This window comes from Callorhinus ursinus, unplaced genomic scaffold (assembly GCF_003265705.2).
Source record: "Callorhinus ursinus isolate GAN/ISIS: 27379988/994484 unplaced genomic scaffold, GSC_fseal_2.0 scaffold31, whole genome shotgun sequence".
NCBI lineage: Eukaryota > Metazoa > Chordata > Mammalia > Carnivora > Otariidae > Callorhinus > Callorhinus ursinus.
Genome location: NW_027397093.1, coordinates 14,215,723 through 14,242,731, shown reverse-complemented (window position 1 = coordinate 14,242,731; position 27,009 = coordinate 14,215,723).

Genomic DNA, 27,009 nt, shown 5'->3' with positions numbered 1-27,009 from the left:
AGCTGTTTTGGCTACGCCCTCCTGCCGAAGAGCAGGCTTCAGGTTCCAAAGCGCGCCCAAGGCTCTGTGTAGGAAAAATCTTACCCGGCAGGGGAGCCTGGCAGCCCGTAGGGTGGTATGACTGGAAGGGCATTAAGAAGGCTCTTACGTGGGCACCTGGGTGGCTCAGTTGGTTAAGCATCTGACTCTTGGTTTCAGCTCAGGTTATGATCTCAGGGTGGTGAGATCGAGCTCCGCGTCAGGCTCCGTGCTCAGTGCGGAGTCTGCTTGAGATTCTCTCCCTCTGCCACTCCCCACACTCATGCTCTTTCTCTCTAAAACAAAATAAATAAATAAAATCTTAAACAAAAAGAAGGCTCTTATCTGTGAATCTCCCTTCCACCAAGATGCCCTGATATCCATAGTTCCACCATTAGGAAGTCATTCCTTGGGGTGAATTAAGTCAACAGTCCCAGCTTCCAAGATGGATCATAGGAGAAGGAAGGCTTGTTAATGCTACAATCCGCCAGCTCCACGGGAGCCCCTGGGGCATTGGGAGAGCTCCGCGTGATGGCTGGGGACCGGGGGTAAGATATCAGGGTGAGGGGAAGGGGGGTGACACCCTGGGTTGTCTTGGTCCTCGGGTTGCCTTTCTCCAAGGCACCCTGATTGAAAGACCAGAGAAGCTGAACTCAGGCATGGACTCTGGTGACGGCCGCACATGGAGGGCTCCCCAGGAGCGGGGCAGGTGCAGGCTGCTGAGGACCTGTGGCTGTTCCAGGGGTCACGCTCCAACGTCATAGGAGAACCCTCCCTCACGCTGACTCCCTCCCAATGTCTGCCTTGGGTAGTGAGTGCTCCATCCCTTGGGGCATACGAGCTGAAGCCAAGGACCCCCTGAAGGGAGGCTGTGGAGGGCCTTTGGGCGAAGGAACATCAGGCACCGCGAGGGCCCTTCCCACTCCGGGGGCTTGGTCCCTGGGGCTCTGGGGCCGGAAGGCCGGCTTTGCGGTGGGCAAAGCGTGGAAAGATGGGGTAATTCCCAACGGCTAGGCGCTCACTGTGTCCCCAGGCCTGCGCCAAGAACAGTGACCGCTGTAATACCACCACAGCCTTGTGTGAAGAGCACTATTAGCCCATTTCTTAGACGGGGACACTGAAGTGCATGAAGTTAGGTGACCTGACCGATGTCACACAGCTGCTCACATGCAAGTGGAACTCCCGCTGGGGCTCTGCCGCGTCCCAGATGGGTCCGGGCTCCGATCACTTCAGGTTCACAGGGGCTCCTGGGAAGTCAGGGGAACTGGAGTTGGGGGGACGCTCTATGAGGCCAAGAAGTCCAGGCAGTCTGATTCTGCCACCCACAAGCCAGGCCCATCCACTGCTGGGCTCTGGCCTCGGCTTCTCTGACTCTGCCCGGCTCAGGGGCCCACACGTGGCGGAGGCTGGCGGCCATTCTTCTGCGGTCCCGGCTTCTCCTCTGCGCTGGGTCACTGAGGGTCGTCCCTGGGCCTGGAGATGTGATGACCTCATTGCTCATTCCCTCCCTGCCTGGGCCCAGTTACTAATGCCACACTCTGTGTCCCACAGCCACCAACGCGGGCCTCTGTCCCGGTGGCATCAGTGATGGGCTGAGAGATCCTGCCACCACCCCCCGCCCCCTGTGCCAAGTGCAGTGGCTGGAGGGGCTCCCTGAGGTCAGCTTCCCCCACATGCTTCTCTGAACGTGTGTCCTCACTTTGTCCGCCTAAGGGTGTGTGTGTGTGTGTGTGTGTGTGTGTGTGTGTGTGTTGGGAGGAAGTGAAGTAGCAACTGAGAAACATTTGGTGCGGTTTCCAGGGAACAAGTCTTATCCTTGCCCCGCCTGTGAGCTGCAGGTGAGCAGGGCCCATGTCTGCCCGGACCACGCCGCTCCCTGCCCCGTGTGCTGGGCGTGTGGGGGTACTCAGTAAACATTTGAGTGAAGGAAGGAAGCAAGGAAGGAAGGAAGGAAGGAAGGAAGGAAGGAATTAGAACTCCTGCTCCCTGGACAGTGAACTCTGCCTCCTTCTCAGAGGCAGACAGGGAAATCTCTAGGTCACTGTCCCTGTTCTCGCTCTACCACACAATGCTGTGTGGCCCCTGGTGAATTGCTTTTTGTCTCTGTGCTCAGATCCTTGGGAGCGGCACTACCTGTGGAGGGTGGCTAATGACATGCAAGTGTTGGAGGGATGGAATGGGCAGGAGGTGCTAGCAATGGGAACCGCAGGGGAAGGGGGGGCCTCTCCGTCTCCCCCAGGATAAGGCTGAGGTGGGTTAGAGCACAGTATGGTCCCAAGGGCCTGGGGCAGAGAGTGTCCCAGGCCTGGCACCCAGCCAGGGCATGGGTTGGCCCTGGGACTGAGGGGTGTCAGGGTGGGCTGGATGGGGGGCTCGGCCAGGGATTGAAGTCAGGGGCCGGCTCCAGCAACATCGGGATCCCAAATGAAGAATTTGGCCAGAGCCAGAGCAGAGCAGGGGCTGAGTCGTCCGGGTTGGGGTTGAAGTCAGAGCCTGGGGATGGTTTCTGGTCTTCCGACCCAGGGCTGGATGAGAGGCTCCTGCGGGTGGGGCAGGGTCAGCCTGGAGCACCGGCAGACGTTCTCTCTGATGGGAGCCAGTGGGGCGAGTGCCGCCGTCCTGGCCTCATTGGCTCTAAGCACTCAGCTGAGTGGGGGAGGAGGGGACACCAGAGGCTTTCTGAGGGTGTTGTGCTTGGAGGTGTCCTCCCTGTCCCAGGGTGTCCTCCGGGGGGGCTCAGGGCTGCCTGTGTGTGCGGTGAGGGCTACAGCCCTAACTCTCCAGCAGTGGAAGGGGGTGCTATCATTCCTGACACGTGCACAGCACTTTACAGTTTATAAAAGCCCTCTCTCCAGCACCTTTTAGTCTTCTCCATGGTCCCGAGAAAGAGGCACGGCAAGAGATGACACCCATTTTACAGATGAGGAGAACAGAGACCCCGAGACACTAAGCAGTTTGCCAAGGCCACTAGGATGAAGGAGACCCATCGGCTGCACCACCACCGGCTCCCCCGTCGGCTGCCCGGTCCCGGGCTCCCCGCCCGCGTGTCAGCCCCTCACCCCATGGTCCCGCTGCCCTCCGAGGCCCGCAGAGGCGGACAAGCCGCTCCTGCCCTGCAGCCCCTGCCAAGTCTCTCCAAGCCGCCTCTGTCATCAGCAAGTCACATCGCTGACATCATGACCGCATAAAATTAATTTATTTAGTTAAGGAAGGTGTTAATTAAGAGTTTTAATTTATTGTGTCTTTGCAGGCAGCTCTTGGGGGCTTCTGAGTTGTCGGTGCTGGTGACAGCAAAAGCTAATGGTATCACAAGTTATTAATAGGACTCTTTGAGTGGGGGAGGGGCAGGAACGGGGGCTGTGGGGAAGGGAGGGAAGGAGAAGGCTGGGGGAGGGAAGCGGACAGTCCCCCCAACTTCCTTCTCCCTAAGTGGGCCGCTCTCTGCAAGTCGGTCCAATCGCAGACATTCCGCGGGGGACCCAGACTTTGCTGCTAGGCCCTTCGGATCTGCTAGTGGGGTTAAGACACCCAGATGGCGATTGGACTGTGAGCCCTGGAAGGAGTCACACCGCTACAGCCCTCACTCTCACGTGCCTGGGGTTCGCCTTGAGGGGTGTTTGCTCTCACACGAAGCAGGTCCTTCTTTGCCTGCTGGCTCCTCTTCCCTGACCCTGAGCATCGTGGGGTGCAGATAGTGACTGGGTTAGCTCTGGATCCCTCAAAGCCTCACCCGGAGCCTAGGGCATCCTGGGAGGTCCGCAGACATCTGCAAGAATGAATGTGGGGTCACCCTGTCCCCCAGTGGGGACAGGGTCTGGACTTCTTGCTGAGAGAGCTTGCAGTCTGGGGAGAAAATCATGGGAGAGAGACTTCCCAGCCCCCAGGCCCCTGCCCCCAGCCCCCAGGCCCCTGCCCCCAGCCCCTGTCAGCCCCCTCCGCCTTGCAGCCCTGAGTTCCACACTGAGGAGACGATAAGTCTTCGCTGATGAAGAGGGGCGCGTAGGAGCAGGTGTGGGCAGCCTGGTGTGGGGAAGACTTGCCAGGGCTGGGGTAGTGGATGAGGAGCCTCTGGGAAACTCTGCACTGGGACCCACTGTGGGGACAGGTAGGAAAGGAAGACCTTTTAAGCTATTTTAGCTCAACAAGGATGGCTGCAAAGAAGCCACCTAGGGTGAAGGAAAGAACACAACCAAGGAGCTCAGAACCCCGGTTCTATCCATGATAGGCTCTGTGGCCTTGGGGGGGTGACCGGTCTATGGGCCTTAGTTCGCCCATCTGTGAAATGGAGCGACTAGATGAAACTTGGCAAAAGTCTCCCATGTCCTGTGCAGTCACTTATGGAGCGCACCCCACATTCCAGGAGACGTGCTGGGCCCTTTCGTGGTTATCGTCTTGAATGCTTATGGCGCCCCTGGGAGGGAGATTTGTTATTCCCCTTGTTACGGTTGGGGAAACTGAGGCTCAGATGGGTAAACAGAAGCCAAATAACTTGCTGAAGGTCCCACGTGGGCTTAAAGCCAGGTCGGTGCTCCTTCCAGAATATCAGGCCCTCTCCATTGATCATTGGGATGTGGTGGGTACAGAGGAGACCCCAGTTTAGAAGTTGGCTGACTGACCAGGGCAGGCAAGGGCTGAGGGGAAGAGGGACAGAGCCACGGGGCCATGGGACTACCTGGGCCCAGCTGTCAGGCTGCTGGAGCAGGGACAGGTTCTGAGACCATCACAGAAGCAAACATGCCTGCACGGTGAGGCCCAGCCTCCCTGAGTTGCCTCCCCCTGCCCCTCCTCTCTCCTCAGATACACTACCATTCACTTAATGTACATTTATCAGGGGGCTGGCCTGACAACAAAAGATGGTTAAGACTGACCCTTGCCCTCAAGGAGCTCAGCATCTGGGGAGAAAGTTGGCCTCATACACAGATGCGTCCCTCGATGGGTCACAGAGGCTGGACTAGAAGCAGGCTCAGGACGGTGGGGGGCTCCCTGGCAGGAGGGATCACTTCCCTAGGACACGAGTGACTTCCCCCAGAGGAAGCACCCTTTGAGCGGAGTCTTGAAAGATGAGCAGGGGTTCACCAGGTGGAAAGGGGGGGCTCTGAGGAGGCCAGCTCGGGGGAGCTGTGTGGGCAGAGCCCTGCAGGCGTGAAACTATGTTACGGCTGAAGTCTTTTGGAGATAGGGATATCCAAAGGTGAGGTGGGCAGGAGCCAGAGCATGCCAGCTTAGAGACCCTGGACCCCATCTGGAGGCACTGGGGAGCCATCCGGAGATTTGGGAAGGAAAATGGTACCTATATCCTAATCAGATCCCCCCACCACTTTCCTGCTCTGGGTGCTGAGGACACTGCTGTGAGTGGGGAGGAAGGGGTTAGTTTGGGTTCCTCCAGAAGCCCACCCTAGACACCTATTTCAGTGCAGGGACACCAGTAGGGAAAGAAAGGCAGTGGGCCATTATTGAGCTACCTTACCATGGTGCGTGAGTGGGGCTCAGCCCTGCTGGGGAGCTCTGAGACCTGGAACGGCCCGTGCCCCACTGTTGGACCACCCAAGGAGCGAGGGAGATGGAGTGTTTGTGCACCAACTCCCATCAGTCCCCGGTTGAAGGCTGCTTCAAGCGGCTGTTAATTCCCTGACATTTCTTCCCTACACAGTCAGCAGAGAGAAAATCCTCAGGCATAGAAAAGAAGATGATGTCATTTGGCCATTGGGTCAGTGAGCTTTGAAATGGTAAAGGGGGTGCATATGGGGAGAGGGCCCACAGCACCTCCTTCAGTGACCGAGCAGAGAGATCCTCCCTGAGAGGAGCCGGAGGTCAGTTTGCCCTAAGACTCAGTCATCAACCACCTGGTTGAACAGACCCTGAGGTCAGCTGCCGAGGGGAGAATTGCCTCTGTGGGCACCTCCACCCAGGCCTCACCCTGGGGGCTGGGCCTCAAGACAGGAGGGAGGGAAAAATCTGGTCCTAAGCTCCAACTCTGGAGAAATACAGATCTGAGTTCACGTGCTGAGTGCCATTTACGGGCTGTGTCCTTGGGCAAATTACTTAACACCCCTGAACGTCAGTCTCCTCTTCTGGAAAGGGGGAGATAATAGTACCTCAACTATGTGGTTGTTGTCATCATTAAGCAAAATAATGCTTATTTAGCCCACTGCCTTGAATGTATTATGTGCCCGACAAATGTTTATTATCATCATGATTATTTTATTATTATTCCAATGATACCTATAAAAGAGGGGGCAAGAGAAAGGCTTGCAGAACATGCTGCCAACTTACCAGGCTAGAGTGATTTTCGGTGGCTCACAGTGTCCTTGGGAGTTCAGGACCAGACGCCCATAGCATGCCTGGACTCTCTGAGCTCCGATAGAACCACTGGCAAGTGACTTTATAAATCTGCTCACACAGATCGTGGCTGCGACAATCACTTCTATGTCTATGACACTTGTCTCCCCAAGAATTCGAAGATCAACATCAGGTATCGTCTGTCAGACTGTCCCTGAGGATGTGGAACAGAGGAAGAACCATGGGGCAAGGAGCGTGGATTCTAATTCAGGCTCCAGAATGAATGACGGATTCCTCATCTGCATGTGGGGATAGATGCTCTCAGCTGGTTCCTGGGGGGGTAGGCAGAAGGCAGAGAAGGGGGGAATTGGTGGGTAGTAAAGCAGGAGGTGGGGTGGTCACCTGAGAAGTGTTATGACCGATTGGGACGGGTTTCCTCATTTCCCTATGGATGCAGGGTCATCTCAGGGTATGGCTAAAGGGCCTCCTGTGCACACACCGTCGGTGAGGCCCAGGGAAGCTGGCTCTGGCCAGATGGGTAATACCAGTGGTCTGTGGGAGGCCATGTGGCTTCCCCTTCTCCCTGACCGTGGACTGACCCGCCCTGGGATGGGCTGCAATCTAGCCCTTGGTCTCAGCCAGGGTAAACCCAGCCCTCACCCCATGTCAGTGGTCAGTCTTGGTGTTGTGCAGTGTGACATCATCCTGAGCTGAAGAGCTGTGGGGCTGGGGCTGGAGGCCCAGGGGGAGGGATCTCTGCTCATGCCAGCAGTTCGGGATCCATTTCCAGAGAACCATTCAGGGAACTCTTTTCACTGTGACTCAGAGAAGGAAAGTCATGGCCCTAGTAAGGCAGACAGCAAAGAGCACATGCCCCAGCTTGGGATGTCTGAGTGGGATGTATTCTCTAGAAGAGGCCAACAGTTTCCCACGATGCCAGTGGTGGAGAACACCAGGCTGATGCACCGTCACCTCTCTGAGCAACCTTGGTCCCGTCCACGGTGGACAAATCCCCGCATCCTTCCTCGCCCCCCCCCCCCGTTAGACTGCAGTGGCCCTCGTGGGGCTGCTTTCCACCCTGGGGGCATTTCTCTGTGACTCCTTGAGTGGAGAGATCCAAGATCTAGAAGAACTCTCAGTGCTATTTAGAACCCCTTGGTCCCTGGAGAAAGTCCTGTCTTGGGCCCCCCAGGTCTCAGACATGATTGGTTCAGGGCCGGCGGTGGAGGGTGCAAGAGGGAGAAGTTTTTGCTTAGGTTTAGGCGCTAGTTTCAATTTTAATCTATTATTCAGCGACCCAGCCAAACTGATTCCCTGCGATCTTATTTTATCTTTCAAAGCAGAAACCCTCTAAAAGTTTGGTTGATGATGTAGTTTAAGTAAAACCCTTCAGATTTGTGGCTTTTACAATTTTCCTTCTGCGGCTTACATCCACTCACCACTCTGATTCCAGAACAGGCTTTGGGAGCCCAGATCACAAAGGAAGCCAGTGGAGAGAGACCAGGGTCATAGCAACCAAAGGTTCAGGGGAGGGGGAGCTGGAAGTGGAGATTCAGGATCATGGTGGGGGAAGCAGAGAGTGAGAGGAGGGGTGGGCCGTCCGGTGCGCTGGGGCAGGGTGGGGCGAGAGGTGAGGGAGAGACAGAGTCGAGCGTGCAGTGGGACGGTGAGGAGGAAACCAGAGGGGGAAGAGACAGAGGGACGAGGAGAAGGTGAGGGAGGTGGAAGGAAAGTGGCAGCAGGGTGGGGGTGGGCTCGGGGAGCCCCCACGCTCTGGAGCCCTCTCCTCCACCATGCATCTGCCTGACAGATAAATACAGTACAGCTGGGCTTTTTTCTCTTCTTAATTGACATCTTTGAATCTGCCCCTGCTTGACAAATCAGGCCATTTATTATTAGTGATGACAGGGATAAATATCACAGGCATTCATTTTACATCTGGGCCCCCTGATAATAGCCCCTCTCCCCACTGCTCCCGTCCTCCCCTCCAAGCAGGGCTTCCTAGCAGGGAAACTGGGTGCCAGGAGCACAGACCTCCTCCTGGTGGGAAGCCGGGGGGCAGAGACTGTCCACGATCAGCCCCAGAGGGGACAGAGATCCCAGGGCTGGAGTGGAAGGAGTGGTCCTCCTCTGCATGGAACAGAGTTACCTCCTGCTCGGAAAGAACAGTGCTGGTCCTGGTTCTAAACACGTGGATGCCTTTACACCAGGCCCCCCGCCCCCCACCCCTCCCACCTGTAACAGGGAGGCTGGGTTAGATGTCCTCTGGGGCCCTCCCAACTCTGGCCCTTCCTGCCACCAAAAGCTTTTAATAGATTCCCTCTGCTTATAGGATCAAGTTCGAAATTCCTTGACCAGGCCCTGAGGACCCTCTCCGATCCCTGTCCTTTCCTCATGTTCCCATCATTCCAGCCAGAAGAACCTTCCTTCTGGTCCCAGACACACTCTCCTTTTCACCCCTGAGCCTCTGCCAGCTGGCTGTCGGGGTGCGACCCCTGCGCCGCGGGCAGAGTCCTGAGGGCAGGCCTCCCATGCTCTGCAGGCCCGGATGGGGCTCTGAGCCAGCCTTCGGGGGCTCCCTGGAGCTGCTCGTGGCTGCGAATGGGGCTTGTGTGCGTACTGGGTGGTATTTTGACTCACCAAGTCTTTTCATGAAACCACTACTGCCCTTCCGAGATTATGGGTGAGGGAAGAGTCGCTCTGAGGAGAGGACAGCTGAGGCTTGTGACCCCTCGCTGAGACCGCGTCCGCCCGGGGTCCCATTCCATGTCGGAATCAGTAGGCAAGGTCACCGTCATGGAGACCCAGGGCCCTGCCTCCTGTACCCTCAGAAGGCTGAGCCATGCCAGGTCATGGACTCAGGCCTCCATCTCCCTGTTTTGCTCAGAGCCTTTGGGAGTTGAGCCATTGGATTGGCTCTCACTATACAGAAATCATGGTTCTGCCTCAGCTTCAGTGTTAGGGACGTTGTAGAGAGCTTCCATCCGGCCACCCCACTAGAGCCCAGACTGCTCCGTGGAGTGGTTCTCTCTGCGGAAGCTGTACCTTGGGGTCTAGTGTGATTTTATTAATGGAGGCGGAGGAGTTTCCTTGCACACTTTTACAGTACAGGGGAGCTGCCGCTTCCTCCTCCCTCTGAAAACCAGGGGGGGTCCTCCTTTGGGGTGAGCAAGCAGGTGGTGACGGGATGACTCTCTTCACTCCACTGAACCTATGGGGAACTCAGGGTGGTCCAGAGGTGGGCATTATGCACCCCCTCTCTGTCTTACCAGGTGGGGCAGAATCACTGCCCAGGGGTCTAGCAGAATCTTTTCGAGGAAACCGTTCTCCTTCCTGGGCCTGTTATCCACCCAGATGCTAATGCAAGGCTTGGCTTCCACTCTGTCCCCTGCCCCTAAGGCCATGGCTGGTAACCGGAAGTTCCAAAATGCGGACCATTTTTCAGGAAGTGCTTTAGAGGGGGAGAGCCATGTTCATTAACTGATGTGGTTACGTCTCAGAAACTGAGCCGTGTGCTTGGTGGCCCCAGTTCCTGCAGAGGGAGCAGGCTCCAGAGCGCGTCCTTCCCCCATCAGCCCCAGAAACCCCCATAGAACTTCATAATATCGCAGATCAAAGGGCCTGGAGATGATCTAAATTCTAGATTAACTCCTTCATTTCAAGATGGCGAAGCTGAGGCCCTGAGGGGAAACCAGTTGCCTGGGGCCCATATCAGAGAAGGGAGTGCCTTTGACTCTTGGCTCCAGTCCCATGTCTGACCGCCTATGCCTGGGTGTCTGCCTTGCCGTGGACGTGTGGGGGCAGAAGTGCCTCGGGGGCCTCTCCCGGCAGGGCTCTGGTCGTGGTGTCAGGTAGCGAGGGAGCTGCTGGGGACTCACCCTCTTGCCTAGTGAGAAGGCCTATGACCTTAGGTAGGAGAACTGTACAGGGAGCGAGAAGGCAGGGCGGCCCTTTAGAAACTGCCCTTAGGGCTCGGAGCCCTCCCAGGCTGAAGGGGGTGGGAGGGCTTCATTTGTCTCTGCTCCAGGGCACGGATGGCTCAGGAGGAGCTAATGAAGCTGTCTTCCTACCGACACCCTGAGACAGTGACAGATGACAGCGGGGAGAAGGCAGGTGTTGGCACACGGCCCATTGGGCAGGGTAGAGAATAGCACGTCCCTCAATGTCACTGTGGGTCGCAGTGACTGCTGGGACTCCAGAGAGGGGGTGTGTGGACTCTGGGGTGCAGTGACAGGGATCCCAGGGAGTCAGTGCCTCACGTAACCCCCTTTGTGTGATTGGCAGACAAAGGTCAGTTAAAGGGGACATGGCAACCCCATAGTCCAGCCTGCCCATTATCCAAGTGGATAGGCACAGGCCCAGAGAGGGATAGCAAATTAATTAGGGTCACACAGCAAGCTAGGGGCAGAGATTCCTGAAGAGGTCCCAGGTGGTCCAAGGGAGGGAGAAGAGAAAGAGAGACCTCAGAATATATCACTGTCCCCACTGGTGGGGGTCGGGGGGGGGGCGTGGGGATAGGCGGAGGGTGTGGTCCCAATGTCTTGCCGAGCATTCAAGGCCATGATGATCTGTCTGTACCTTCTCTCCCTTCTCACTCTGCAGCCCAAGCCATCTGCCTGCCTTCCCCAGCCTCTGAGCCTTCGCTCATGGCCCAAGTGCGCGCCGTCTTCCAAGCCCCTCCCGTCTCTGTCTGATAATCTATGGGAAGAGTTAGCCCAGATGCCTTTCATAGGTGTGTATTCTACTTGGCATTTTGAACTACTCTCTGCATGAGGCCCCCACCTGAATCACATAGTTGATGCTCCCCGCCGTTATTGTTCAGGGGGACCCTTCCCAAGAAGCTTTGTCTTCCATGGCAGCCATTCCTGGGATTGTTGGAAGTACCTGTGCTTGCGATCCTGGTGTGTGAAGAGCAAGTCAGGCCCACAAGGGAGAGAGGGATTGCAGGAGAATAGGGCTGGCGAGTGGCCCGGCCTCCCCAAGCTGAGGGCAGGGTCACCTCAGTCCTAGTTACTGAGTACCTCACCTCCCACTGTTCCAGGGAGTCGGTCTGGAACCTGCGGGATTCGGCTGAGGAAGCAGGAGAGAGAGCAGGCCCCAGAGGGGGTGGTTCCCATTTGCCTCTGTTAGGGGCTCCTAACCATTCCGGGGGATCTGTGGTCATTAGCTCATCTGACAGGTGCCATCACAGGCCTGGCCGCTGAGCTGGGAATCATTAGCTCCAGAAGAGGACACTGAAATCAAGTGGGGGAAATGAGTAGCTCAGGAGATAAGTGGGTCCATGGCACTCACTCACTTATTCATGTCAGTGAACGTTTTTTGAGCACCTACGAGGACCAGGCACTGTGCCAGGTGCTGGGAATGGTCCCTGCCTTCAAGGGCCTTTCGGAGAACTCAGCTTCCTGTCGTGCTGGCTCTTCAGCCTCTGGAGGAACAGGCGTTGACAGGAGGACTGTCTTGAGAGTCTGCCCTTGAAACACAGGGTCTAGATTCGTGCCTGAGAGCTCTTCCTCCTGCCCCTGGGGCTTTCTCCCAAACTCATCTCCAGGGTCCTCAAGGGTACCACCTCCCCTTGACTCTCTGCAGTGTCCCTCGGCCCTTCTTGTGCCCTGTCTTCAGCTCCCCACCTGCCACGCCTCCTCCCAGATCCATCATTCGCCATGCGCAGGCAATGAAATGGAAGTAGAGGAAGACCTTGACCCCCATAGCCTCTTGGATGGGGGATGGGACGTAAAGACTCCTCCCCTCCCTCCAATTCCTGCTGCCTGGGGCCGATCAATGCAGACATCCAGCCAAGATAGGGTCAAGACCTCCAAGGGTTTGGGAAATGAAGGGGTCCTGGTCTGAATGCCACCGCAGCCTCCTCCCTGCCACCCCCGCTTTGTGCTCTTCATTCAGCCCACCAAAGCCAAATTTGTCTTGCAAAGTGGCATCATTATAAATGCATCAGCCTCCTCTGGACGTCTGCACCCGCTCGCGCCAGCCCATCCAGGCTCGATTACATCTGAGGCTGTCTGGGGTAATTAAGTGACATTAGGACGCATCCCCCGCCGTAATGCAGTGTTCAAAGCCCTGGGCTCCTGCATCCTGGGAGCCGCTGCTGCACCAAGGCCTTGTCTGCCTAATGCTCCGCGCTGTGATTGCGGCTAATTACTCCAAAGACAGGCCTCATTAGTGGCGGGTTTGCGCTGGAAGGTGGGAGCAGGCTGCCTCCCCCACCTCCCCCAGCCCACCAGGTCTAGCCCGGCCTCCCCTCTCCCTCCACAAGTCCAGCCTGTCCTGCCCTGCTCCTCTGGCAGGATTAGAATAGGGCAAGGGCATTCCTCAAAGAGCACTCTTTTGACCGAACAAGGTCATAGACGGAGTTCCAGGGCCTTCAAGAACTTTCTGACTGCTTTATTCAACTATCCCGCATCCCCTGTGCCGTGTCTGAATCACTGGCCCAGAAACCGAGGCCCAGAGGCGGTCACTGACTTGCTCAAGGTCACACAGGACAAGTGAAATAAATGTGCCATCTTTCCTAACCTGCCAGAGTTGGAGAAGTGGGGCTGGACTGAGTGGACCCACCTGGATCCAGAGTGAGTGGGAGAAAGGGCTCAGGAACTCCCAGAAGAGCAGGGCGGCATTCTCCCCCCAGAGGCACTGCGTCCTTCCTCATCGCTAGATCTTTGTGCCCCTTTGTCGGGAATACTCCCCATGTCCTTCACCTGCCACCTTGCACCTGGCTAAATTCTTCCCCCCTTCAGGCCTCACTTCCTCCAGGGAGCCCCCCCAACTCCTCGTATTGGCTGCCGGGCTGCTCTGTATGTCCCCCTCTCGGCACACATCACTTGGAATTGTCATGCCTGGGCACTTGTCTAAGTGCTCCGGGACTGTTAAGTCCATGAAGGGCAAGAGCTGAGACGTTCTTCTTTGTGCTGGTCTCCCCAGTGCCTGGCATGTACCTGTCTCACAGATGGCCTCAGACAAAAATCAGTAGCATGGAAAGGTCAATAATCGATGTTCTGCGCCCCTTCCTTGGGCATGGACTCCTCAGGGAATATGATGAGAGCTTCTCCCTCGAAAAAATGCATGTGTCTATGTAAGTACAGTATTTTCCACAAATTTTTAGGGCCATCCCATCATGGCCCCAGAGGGCTACAGGTAATCCCAGTTAATTACCACTGAACCAAAGTGCTGGCTGCCCCTGCAGTCCAAATTCTCCAGCGTGGACCGTTTGGGAGCCCTGCCTCTCTTCCCCCTGCCTCTGGCCCAGCTTTCTCTCCGGATCCCCTGACAGCATCCCACCTGGGAGACTCCCACCTTGCACGCCGTGACAGTCCCGCACCTCCTTCCAGGGATGCCCCATTCTCTGTGCCCCTCCAGGTCCTACTGCCTTACAGAGCCCAGCCAATGCTTTACCTTCTCTAGGAAGCCATCTGCGGTGGCAAGACACTGAAGGTGTCCCCCAAGATTTCTGCCCCTGGCTATTCAGTCAACACAAATCCAGTTACTCATGTGGAGGGACTTGGCAGATGAAATTAAAGTTACCATCCAGCTGACCCGAAAACAGGGGGATTCGCCTGGATTATGTGGGTACACCCGGTGCATTCACAGGAGCCCTTGCAAGCAGAGGAGTCCATCAGGGACATGACGTGGAAGATGACAGCCGTGGGCGGTGAAGCAGAAGGGGGGCAGAGAGATTCCAGCGGGAGAAGGACTTGGCCCTCCGTCGCTAACCTTCAGCATAGAGGAGGGGGCCGTGGGCCAAGGAGTGCAGACAGCCTCTAGAGGGTGAAAGGAGCCTCCAAGAAAACCAGAACCTCAATCCTACAACGGCACGGAACTCAATTCTGCCCACATCCTGAACGAGCTTCGAAGCAGATTCACTCTCACGACCTTGAGGAAGGAGCACTGCCCCGACAACACCTTAGATTTGGTTCTGTGAATCTCAGAACCAGTGGAGCTCTGCCGGGCCCGAACTTCTGACCTTCAAAATTGTGATGTAAGTGGTGGCTGTGAGGGGGGTCTGGGTGGCTCAGTCAGCTAAGCCTCTGCCTTTGGCTCAGGTCATGATCTCGGGGTCCTGGGATAGAGCCCCACGTTGGGCTCTCTGCTCAGCAGGAAGCCTGCTTCTCCCTCTGCCCCCACCCCTGCTTGTGCATGCTCTCTCTCTCTCTCTGAAATAAATAACATCCTAAAAAAAAAAAAAAAGAGAGAGAGAGAGAGAAGTGGCTGTGACTTCAAGCCACTAAATTTGTGGGAATGTGTTATAGCAGCCACAGAAAACTTACACATCCTCTCTAGCAGATGAACTCGAGCCTCGAAGCCTTTGACCCTCTTCCTATTGAGCGGAGGCTTTGCTCGCCCACACTTGGCTGGCCTATGACTGCTTTGATTAAGGAGGGCAGCTGATGTGACGTGTGCCAGAGCCAGGCCCGGGCTTGAAAGGCCCTGCTGGTTCCCACCTTGGTTTCTTGGGGCCATGAGCTGCCCTGGAAGAAGTTTTGGCCATGCTGAGACGGCCATGTTGTGAGGAGGCCCAAGCTAGCCATGCGGCGAGACTGTATGCAGATAAAAAGATGCCCAGCCAGTTCCAACTCCCAGCCATCTGGGTCATCCCAGCTGAGGCCATAGACATCATGCAGCGCATACCAGTCATCCCCCATCCCCTGTGCCGTGTCTGAATCACTGACCCACGGTAGAGAGAGATATAACAATACAAAACTGTTGTTCTGAAGTCTCGGGTGTTGGGGTAGTTGATGATGCAGAAGGGGATAACTGGACCACCATCCCTGATGGTTCCCAGTCCCGGGGGGGTGGGGGGGTGGGGTCTTCTTCTTCATTCAACACGTGGAGCGCAGTCACCGCACATGCTGGCTTCCAGAACCCGACGTCAGTATGACCATGGCATGAAGAGTCAGTGTCGCATTGCCATGCGTCCCTTGCCCTGAGGGTTCCCCCTGGTTGGCAGGTCTCACCTAGAAGCCCTGAGAGACAGGCGAACATGAGGATCCGCAAGGTTAACTCAGTGTCCCATGTCTGCACCTGCGAGCCGTAGCAGTTGAACCAGTGAAGCCTCTCCCGGGCTGAGCCAGCTGGCCCAGGCCCTTATGCAAATCATGCAGATAGACGTCTCTCTGCAGACTCCTGGTCCCACCGGAAGGGAAGCCGCCCCTGGTAAGTGGCAGCTCAGCTAGAGGGAAGCCTCTCGTCTCTCTGGGGGCACCCAGTGACTGCTTTCCTCACATCTGTGTAAGTTGACAGGACCTTCTCTTCTCCACCCTCTTCCCAGAGAACAGAGGAAAATTGACTTTTCCCCACCAGCTGTGCCCCAATGCCCTGAGGCCAGTGTCTCTCCTAGTCACAGCTCGGGGTGCTCCCAGGAAACCAGGGGGGCACCTGATACAAACTAAGGGATGGGTTCACCCAGACCCAGAGACGCGGTTTTATCTTCCTCAGGGGACTGAGGGCACAGACCATGCTTGGAGCTCTCTACGTCCCAGTGGTACCCAGGGTGAGGCATCAACGAACTCATAAAAGTTCACTGTGGAAAGTCAGTCAGCATCTCGGAAATGAAATTGTGAGTCCAGACGTCGGAGCGAGGAGGGCCTTTTCAATCCTGTGTTCTGGGGTTTTCAGACGTTTCACAGCAGGGGCTCTTGGTTCGCATGAGATCTTATTTGATGTTGCCCAGACACTGTTCTTGGATTGGGGGCAGGATCCAGAGTGTTGTTCCTTTTGCCTTTCCGCCACCCCTACCACATCTCTGAGGCAGCTCCAGGGGGCCGTGAGGTCCCCAGAGCACAGTTTGAAAACTGTATTCATCTACTTGATGACCTTACAGCAGAAGACTGAGGCTCAGAGAGGGTCTGGGGCTTACCTGGGATCACACAGCTAACGAAATGTTGGGACTAGAGGCCCATGTCTTAGCTCCTGGGATGTTCTTCCACATCCCACTGCCCTAGAATCACAGAACACTGATGTGGAAAGGGCCAGAGGGATCTCTAAGTCAATACCTTTGGGGTTCAAGAATCCTTTCCATAGGCCCTCTGGCAAAGTAGGACAGCATCTGCTTGCATACCTCCAGAGATGGATTTCTCACTACTTCCAAAGCAGGCCACTCAGTGGTGAGACTTTTCAAATTCTTAGAATGTGCTATCATTTGTGGAGCCCAAACACACCTTCCTCTAACTTTTGCCTCACTTTTCCAGGATCACCATTTGTGGTGTGTATGAGAGGGCAGGAATCCCGTACCCTGGCCCAGCTCCCTGGGAAACTGGTAGAGTTGTTTGGGGTGCATGTGTGTGCATGTTTGTGCTTGAACATGAAGCGGTTACTCTCCCACGTTCGGCCGCGAAGGGGAAGCTGGCTCTTCCTTGATAAGCCAAGCCAATTTCCTTGGCTGCTGGTCACAGGGCTGCCATGGTAGGGTGGGGGGCTGCTGATGCCAGGGCGGGGCCTGAGGAGGGAGACCAGGCTGCTCGCTAGGCGGAGCCAGCCGCCAGGAACCTGGAGGGAGGGTGGGAGGCAGATGAAGAGAGGGCTCCCCAGCTCACTTGGCTACTGCCCCTTCGGATCTCACTCCCCTTTATATCTTCCCTCCTCCCCGACAGCACAGTGAGGCAGACCTCAGGCTTGAGGAGGTGGAGGCATTGATGGAGGGGGAGGGTGGTCAGCACCATGGATTGGAGAAGAAAGAGAGCCCTGGATGCCTCTGGGGGCAGAGCTCAGCATCACTCATCAACTGGTATTTCCTAAGCCCTGGAGTGGCTGAATAGACAGAGCCAGTTAAATCAAGGAATTAGTAGAGATATAAGACATACCTTCTTGGCAAGATAATCCCAGCAGGATGCAGCACCATGTTGTCAAAGGAATGTCGTCTTGAAAATCTGAACACTTTGGCACAAATCTTATTGCTGTGTGTCCTTGGGCAATCTATTCAACCTCTCTGAGCCTCAGATTCCACATTCATAAAATGGATTTACTAGTAGCCACCTGACTGCTGCAGACAGCGGGTGACATGTGGCTGTGGGGTGTGTTCTAAGTAGTGACACAAGAGCTGGTCTTCCCACAGTGCTAGCATCAGCTCTCACTCTGTGGTGGGCACCACGGGTGCTGTGGCACCTCAGAGCCTATCACCTACTCCATCCTTCCTTCTCTCTGCTCATGATACAGATGGGGAAAGTGGGTCCTAGAGAGAGGCGTTCTCACAACCTTAGTGTGAGGTTGGGGGCACGTCCCCACACTTGAAACTGGCGTTCACTGAGAGGAAGTGAGGAATTTCCTTCCCTTTGTGACTAGTTGGGAACCAAAAGCCCCTGAATTCTCAAAATGTCTCCCCCGTCCCCAGACTACCATGAAGGCAGAGATCCCCATAGAGCTCCTATGGGGGCTGGGGGGTTAGGGCATCATGTCCAGAAGTCCCCTGTGAGAACGCAACATCTTCATGAGAAGGGCCACATGGAAGGACCCTTAGCAGGAACTACCTGATTGGATATTACAACGACTCCTCCAAGGCTCTAAAAGCTTGGCCCCAGGACACACACATTCTGCAGAGTGCGGGAGGGAAAATGAACCCCCGCCCCCCCGCCCCATGTAACGGTTTTCACTGACCTAGCTTACTGTCCCTCGCACCTGGCCCCTAAGTCCTGCACTAGTTCCTGGGGTACCTCGGACCCTCAGCAGCCAGGTGCGATCGATCATTTAAGGGACCCCCCCTTAGCGAGCTAGGGGGAGCCCGCGGGCAGGAGAGAGGAGCCACGCCTGTGTAATTGGAAGGGGCCGGCCAGGAGGATTTCCGAGAGCTTTCCCAAGGCAGTTGGATCAACACACATTTAATCACTTTCTATTTTCCCTGGGGTTGAGCCCAGTTCTGTTTAAATAAGCGCTAAGTAAGGAACAGGGAACCAGATGCAGGCGGTCCCCTGGGCTGCTAAGGCTCCACAAACATAAACTGAACCCCCCAAGACTTTCCCCCAAGGCAAGTCGCCAACCCAAGTCAGCTCAAACCCAACGTAAAGCTGTGACACTCAACTCCCCCTGTTTCTGTTCCTTGTCACTTACCTCCATCATTCACACTCAAACTCACCCACTTCTGCCCAAACCAACTCAGCCTAACTCGACTGACCTGGAAGTCATGGCGTCTAGCCAGCCCATGCACTGTGTACAGTGACCCAGGTTGTGCCCTGCATGAATGTCTTGGCCAAGAGCCTTGGTGTAGGTCTGTGTGGAAGGGCATCTAAGCCCTTGTCGCCCTTGTGCTGGGGCAGTTCTGCCCCGTAGTGGGGAGGGGGGCACTAGGGGTTTAGTAACCCTTCCATACACACCCACGGATGCAGCACCCCTCCCTCAGGCCCCCTACTTCCACTCAGTGTCTCAGTGGGTGTGGGCGGAGGGTCAGGAGCCCGTGGCGGGTCCGTGAGTTGCCTTCTCTCAGCTATGCCTGGCTGAACAGTGGGCGAGCAGCGGGTAGAAGACCCACACCCTCCCACGTCCAGCCCAGGGAGAAGGTCTAAGGGCCACAGAGAAGGAGAAAGCTGTAGGAACAGACAGTGTTGGAGGCAGAGCCACGGTGTCATGGAGAGACACAGAGACCGAGAGAGACGAGGAGAGACAGTGTGACAGGGCAGAGAGAGGAGGTGGGGAGAGACAGGAAACTGAAGGGGAGGAGGAGAGGCAGGGGCTGTGGGGGCGGAGGGGGCCCCAGGAGGTCTAGAGTCTCCCTGTCGACTCGGTGCTGCAGTGTGGCCTGGGGCCGGTCATGGGGACTCTGGGGTTCTCTGGTCACCCTCCTGGCCAGGAGGAGAGTCTCTCCGGTCCTCCCCACCCTGCTAGGAATGGTGCCGGCAGGGGCTGGTTTTGTGGTGGGACGCCAGCCCCGCCCCAGGGCAGGGCCATCTCCAGGCAACCAGGGATGCTGCACGGAGTAGGGTAGGGGCTAAGGCCGAGGGATTCTTCCCCCCTCCCCCAGGCTCTCTCACCAAGCCCTTCCTGAGTCCTCTGATGAGAGGACAGGGCCACACTTGTCCAAAGTCCCTCAGGGGGCTGGGCAGAGCTGGGACCAGGACGCAGCCCTGCCCGCTCCCACACTATGCAGGCTACCCGCTCCTTTCCCCTGCCCTGCGGACAGAGAGCCATGGCGAGCGCCCATTGACGTGGAGTGTAATTAGTGTTTGCCCTGGGTGACGGTGGCTGTGGGCAGTCGGCGTCGCCCAGGAAACCGAGCTGAACGTCCTTTCCCTTCTTGGTCCCTTCTCACGCCTTCTCCTTGGCTCCCCTGCGGCCCCTGCCCTCGGGCTGTGTGCCAAGCGATGCTTCTGAGCCAGCCCCTTCCCTCTTGGGGACTTGGTTTCCTCATCTGCGAACGGGCTGCTGTTGAAGGCCAAGCAAAGTGACAAAGTGACATGGCTGGCATGTAGCAGGTGCTCAGTAAATGCTGGTTTCTTAGAAGAGCTCAGGCTCTTCCACTGGTGGCAGGGACGAGGCTGGGAAGGGGGAGCACTTCCTTCACCAAGAAACTATTTTCCATGCTTCTCCCAAGGCGCACAAAACACCCAGGAAATCATCTCCAGTCCCGCTCTTTCCCGGCCAGCTCACTTGCTGCTTCCACCTTCTGAACCTCTGACCCCTCATCCACCTTCTGACCCCTTCCACACAGCACCCTCTGGCCTCCTGGCGCTGAAGGGTCATCCTGCTCACCGTCCAGCTTCTAGGGAGCCCCACCCCTACATCAGCAAGGACAGAGGGGTGAGGAGCTCGGGGTATGAAATCCTACAGGGGATAGTTTATCTCTCAGGGTGGTCTTGGTCAACCCTTCCCCCTCTGGGACTCAGTTTCCCCATCTGTGAAATGATGAGGCTGTTCTTTCTAACTCTCAGATCCCAGTGTCCCTGCTGCTCTTCTGGAAAGCCACCAGACTAATGGATCGTTCTGCACACCGTGTGGATTCTTTGGCCTTTCCCATCAGCGGGGGGACTGGGCTGCGTTGAGCCCATGCACTGTGGGGTGAGTGCCACCTCCCGCCCCCTGAGCCAGCCTGCGTGGTGCGGGTCTGGATCTCCAGAGCCTCGCTTCCTTGTCTTTCGGGTGGGAATACCGACGGGCACCCTGCCCAAGACTTGCAAGGAGAGTGAGGCTTGCTGGTGACTGAGGAGTTCCAGCGAGCCACAGATTGTCGGCCGGCACCGCGTGGAGAGTAGGAGGTGGTGGGCGAGAGCCGGAGCCTCGGTGCCTGGATTCCAGGGTGGATTTCTCTCCCAGCGGGTGCTCTAGCCAAACACTATTCACACAACAAACACTTATTGAGTGCCTACTGCGTGCCAGGCCCTGTTGCGGGCACTGATGGTGCAGGTGTGAACAAGACGGGTCCGGCCCTCTTGGAGCTGCCCTTCCAGCCCTCAGAGTCGGCCCAGGAGCCGAAGTGGGAATGAGGGGTGAGGCACCAGGGATGCCTCATTGAGGATGCAGACCCCTGGGGTCCCCACCCTAGAAAACCGAGGGAGTGAAGGCAGGCAGAATCCCTCTCCCCAGGGGCCTCCCACTGCCTCTTCCAAGCCCTGAGGACCATCAGTGGAACAGTGAGGGGCTGAGCCGAGGGGCTCTGCCAGCCCCACCCCTTCCTGCCCCAGCCTGTGTGTCTTGGAAGCTGGGCTCTGCTTGCTGTTGTGTCGAACAAACTCTGCAGTTACAGGAGGTTCTAGAAGTTCTGCTGAAGTCCAACCCTCCTCGGTGTGCAGCCCAGAAAGCCGACACCCAGAGGACTTGCCCGAAGCCACCCACGGGCACCGGCCGAGTGCTATTCCTGCGGCATCCAGGCCTGTGCCCTGAGTGGCCTGCGCCCTCCAGTCCCAGGTCAGCCCGAGCGCCCAGACCCTAACGGACACCTCTCCCCACCAGCCCCACGCTGCCAATTGATTAATAACGACATATTTGAGACGGTAGCGCAAATGAATTTCTGAACTGAGCCATTAGTGAGTAATTAATTTCTTTGCTCTGGGAAACGAAGATATCCCTGACAGGCATGTTATCTAAATCTATAAAAGAGGGGAAACGCCGAACAGGCAACTCCATTAATACAAACTTCGATTTTTTTCCTCCATCTCCCTCTCTCTTGTGTGAGGACTTTGCTCCCTTACCATCCCTTCACTTGTTTTTCTTCTTCTTCTTCTTCTTCTTCTTCTTTTTGGCAGCATCCATTTTTCCAAGGAATGGTGGGGCCCTTGGAGAGGAGAGGGCTGCCCCACGATATCTTCAGCAGTAATCAAAAGATCATGCGTGCTCACCGCAGCCAAATAATGTCCTTATTGGATGCCGGTAAGGATACGGTTGCTGTGGAAACACAGGATCTCGACCCCCCGGGTTTGGATGCCAAACCTGGAAGGTGTATTTTTCTGCTTGGAGGTCTGGGAGAGCTGGGAGGAGAGAGGTGGCGCGCTTGGAGGTTGTGCTGTGGACTGCCACACCGGCCCCTCCTCTAGGAAGTCCCCCAGGATTCACGCTTCTTCGTGTGTCACCTGCTCTTCCCCTGCCTCCGCCGCACCTGGCAGCCTGATGAGGAGGCCCTGCTCCAGCCTCCTTCGCACACTTCCCGGACTGTGGGGGCTTGTCTCCGCTCTAGCATCCCTAGCTGTATGACGTTAGGCAAGTTACTCAGCCTTTCTGTGCCCCATGCCCGCATCTCTCAAAGGGGATACTATGGTCCCTTGCTTAAGGTTGCTGTGAGAATTTAAGGAGGTAATGAATGGAAGGTGCTTAGCACAGTGCCTGGCCCAGGGTGAGTGCTGATCAAGAGAGAGACTATTCCCACACAAGTGAACACTGAGGGTCTGCCAGGGGCAGGAGCAAACCGAGTCAGCTGTGCTTTGGATCTGCGGTCTGCCTCCAGCCAGCTGTGTCCCTTGGCAAGTCACAGCCCCTCTGACCTTTGGTTTGTCTGTGAAATGGGGGTAATGCTGGCTGCTCAAGCAGGGCGAGCACGCCTCCTGACCTGTGGGACAGTCCCCGTGGCACCTGTTGTCCTGGCATGGCAGAGGACACTTGTGCTGGGCTCACGGGGGGCCCCAGGCCCCCTGTCCCCTTCTCCTGATGTTTTGGCTGCCCCAGCTGCTCTAGGTTAGGCCCCAAAGCCACCTCATTAGCTCAGATTTCACACCCCCGTGGACAACCTCGTACAAGGCCTCTGCTCTGACGTCAAACACAAAGTCTGCTTGCCCCCTGCGTGGCTCCAAACACCAGCTCTGGTGGGGTACCGTGGCCCCTATGACCCTGCTCAGCCCCAATTAGTGTGCTGGGAAAGAGGCCTGGCAGCTACCTGGGGCTCCCCACACGCCCCACCCCATTCAGGTCCTGCTGTTGGCCCTGACTGGGAAGGCCCTGCTGTGCCCAAGTCCCTGCTCTTCCCCCAGCTCATTAGTGCCTCCTGGACCAAGGGTATTCAGACATCTGGGGCCCCGTGACAGTTTATCACCTGGCCACCTGCAAATATGCCTCCTCTTAGGGCTGCACATAGGATGTTTGATGATCAGAGGACCACACGTCACTCACGCTCCTTATCGATAACATGGGTAAAATAATCCCGGCCTGGCTCATGCCTGGATCACATTTAACGATGCATGGGAAAGGGCTTGCTAGACTCCAGAGTAATGTGAGTGAGAGGTGGGTCCTACCGAGTGAACCCCCAAAGCAGATGTCTGTGAAGCTAAACTTGACCCTATGCTGGTTTCCTTCTAAACTCTTGGCCTCTGTAATAATGACCAAGTTTCCACGGGAACAGCAAAACTCCACCCGTGCACGTGTGTGGGAGAGAGGTCACTCTCAGGGGCAGAGGAAGCCTAGGTCATTGTCTGGGCTCCGGAAGACTTTGGGCCAGGTGCCTCCGTTTCCCCATCTGATGGAAGGCGTGCTGATGCCAACTCGGCCTCCCCCAGGGTCCCTGCGTGTAGCTGGACAGAGGAGGAGGCTGCCTCTGTGCACAGCTGAGAGGAGCAAGGAGCCCAGGCAAGGACGCCCAAGCGTCCAGCCCAGCTTCGCTCTTTCCTGGCTCCAGGGACCTGGCCAAGTGACCTGGGTGTCCATACCTCAGTTTCCTCTTAGCCACATGGTGCTGTACCAAGGATGCTGCGGGCTGCGAGCCTAAGCGGTAAGTGTGCCAAGCGCCTGGCGCACGGTAGGACTTGGAAAGTGAAGTTACCGCTGCTGTCATTGTTTCTTACCCCAAGCTTAAACCATTATCCAACTGAGGGGCTGCGTTTTATTTCTCATGCAAGAGCTGTGCGCCTCTGGGCTCATCGGGGTTTGGAGCCCTGGATTGCCAACACAGAACTTCTGGGTCCCAAAGTTGGCCCTGGCCCTGAAGTACCGTCATCATGTCCTGCCTGCCTGGTGCCACAGCTGAGCGGGGAAGGGGCTGGGGCTCAAGGTGATGAGGCCATGGAGACAGGAGCTTGTGGCTGGCCCTTGGCTTGCATGTTCCCTTCCCCCACCACCCAAGAACAGCTTTCCCCAGGGAACTGGCCTCAGATCCAGGAGTAGAGAGGTAAGTGGGCGGGTCCACCGCCCCACGTTAGTGATTATTTTCTTTGTTATTGGCAGCTGGAACCAAGTTTCAGTTTCTGGGGGCAGTCGTGTTCCAAGGATTCTTGAGGTCCTGGGAAATTCCCCAGGGGATGCCTCCACCTTTCAGCTGGGAGCTCTGATAATTCTCACATCCTCACAAGTCCTGCCCCGGGGGCTCAGGTTAGGATGAGAAGAGAGCAGGGCCAGAACCTGGCCTGTGACCTGTGGTCTGCCCGAGGTGTGAGTGCAGGCACCAGAACTAAGCAGGTTGGTCACAGCAGATTATAGCCGGGCGGGGCTTCTTGGGGCCCTGGTGCTGAAGGCTGGGCTGGTGGGGGTAGGGGCTGGTTGAGAAGGGGCCACAGAGCCAGAGAATCTCAATGACCTCTCCTCCTTGTCTCCAAGCTCCCCTCCCCGGGAAAGCAAAGCTGGGGGGCTAATAGCAGGCTAAGGGAAAAGGACCCTAGGGGAACGAGACCTCCAGGACTCTAGACTGAGCGGCCTTGGCCAGGAGGCAGTGGGTGAGCCAGCCTGGTGTGAAGAGAGACCTGGGATGAGAATCCCTGAACTTCTCAGAAAGTCCCCCATCCTTAGCTGGGAGACCTCGGGCAAGAACTCAACCTCTCTGTGCCCCGGTTTCTACATCTGTAAAAACGGGGCTCGTAGGCACTATACCACAGGACTCTGGCAATGTGTGTGACATGAGGGTAAAAGGCCCAGCATGGTGCCCTAGCACAGAGCAACTGTTAAATAAATAACACAGTACCTTTAATCCCTAGAGAACTAATGTGAAGTTTTAAAATGATGATTCTTGTAAAAGCACATGGGTCAGTGTGTGACACAAAAGGGTCGACACCTATTGGTTTTGAAAAGATGAACCAGGCTTACGGTCCCCAGGAGCCTTAGGTAGGAAGGAGGAAGGAGCGCAGAGGTTGGAGGGGGGGAGCTGCTGGAGGGGACAGAGCTTACATGGCCATTTCCTGGTCATGCAGGACCTCCCCCACCCCAGCGTGCTCAAGCTTTGGGAGAAGAGGGTGTCTTCTGCCAGCAGAAGGGTGGCAGATAGAAAGGACTATGACAAGGGAAGGGAGCCTCCTTTTCTAGCCACATGGAGTTACTGAGACCGGACTGAACCCTCCCTCCATCTACACCTACAGAAATGGGCAGAATCTATGAAACAACTGTTTTCTGGCATTGGACAGTAGGCAGCTCCTGACTATGATTCTTGAGAAAAGGGAAACAAAATGGTGGATCCCATGGTCACTCCAGCTTTCAGGCGCTATTCAGACTGCAGTGTGGGGAGGGGAACCTAGGGAGAGCCTGGTGGACTCTCAACAGAGACAAGGGGTTGACATCCAGGCAGGCTGAGGCAGCTGGAATTTGTGGGGCAGAGAACTGGAGATAAGTAACTATGCTGAGGAAGAGCTTTGGAAATCTCCATAGGAATCCCCTGGATTATGTTGCTAAATCCTACAGTGTTCAGATTTAGGATGGAACTCCACAAGGCGAGCAAAGAGTGACCAGGGAGCTGGAAGCTGAACAATTCCCAAAGTTTACCACAGGCTGGAGGATACGCAAGTTCTGACTGGTCAGAGTGGAGAGTCCCTCAGAAGGGTCATGCATTGGTATGAGTAAGCTCAGCATAAAGGGCACTTAATTGAGCTGGAAAAAAGACTTTAAGGATCAAAATAATGTGCAAAGGGCGCCTGGGTGGCTCAGTCGTTGGGCGTCTGCCTTTGGCTCGGGTCATGATCCCAGCTTCCTGGGATCGAGCCCCGCGTCGGGCTCCCTGCTTGGCGGGAGGCCTGCTTCTCCCCCTTCCACTCTGCCTGCTTGTGTTCCCTCTCTCACTGTCTCTCTCTCTGTTAGGTAAATAAATAAAATCTTAAAAAAAATAATGTGCCAATGACCTAATTGTATACCAAGACAAAGGCCAACATTACAACAAAAATTACTTGACAGGAATGGGGAACTCATTCCCAGCTCATTCTGTGATGATGTATTGTCCTGATACCAAAACAGACAAATGCATTAAAACATGAGAAAAATTCAGACCAATATCCCCCATGAACATAAGATGCAAAAAGTCTTAACAAAATTTTAGCAAGTTGATTTTTAAAATATATTAAATAGTTATATCATGAGCAAGTGAAACTTATTCAGAAATGCAAGGTTGGCTCAACATTTGAGAGTCAATCAATGCCATTCACGGGATCAAGAGACTAAACTAGGAAAACTATGTGATCATCTCAATAGATGCAGGAAAAGCACTTAATGAAATTTAATATTTAGCCATGATAAAAATTCTTAGCAACATAGAAATAGAAGAGAACTTCCTCAATCTAACAAAAGGCTACTATCATAATTAATGGTGAGAGACAAGAGCTCTCTCCATAAGGTCAGGACAAGGCAAGAATGTTCACTCATACCATTTCTATTCAACATTGTGTAGGAAGAGCTAGACAGTGCAATAAGGCAAGAAAAAGAAATAAAAGTTTGGTAATAAATAAAATGTCTTTATTTGTAAGTGGCGTAATTGCCTATATACAAAATTATAACAGAATGAACCAAAAAGCTACTAGAACTAGCATATAAATTTAGCAGGATTGCAGCACAAAAAGTCGATAAACAAACATCCATTGTATTTCTATGTACTGGCAATGCACAATGGGAAATTGCAATTTTAAAAATCCATTTATAATAACATAATATGAAATACTTGGCAATTAACAAGATATATGCAAGATTTACATGTCAAATACTACAAATTTGATGATCAAAGAAGATCTCAATAAATAGATATAACATGTTCATGGATCAGAAGACTCAATATTATTAAGAAGTTACTTTTTCTCAAACCTTCTGTGGATTTAAAACAATCCTAATACAAATTGCATTGTACTTTTTCACTAATATTGAGAGACTGATTCTGGAATGTATATGGAAATACAAAGAACATAGAATAGCCAAAACTATTTTGAAAAAGAAGAACAAACTTGGATGACTCACACTACCGTTTTCAAGAGTTACCAAATAGCTACCATAACCAAGACATAGATAAAGGAAGCAAAATAGAGCAAACAGAATTAGATGCACGCATAGGTGGCCAGTTGATTTTTTGAAATAGACTCTTGGCTAAAGGCGCAAAGATTTCCCATATACCCCCTGCCCCTCACA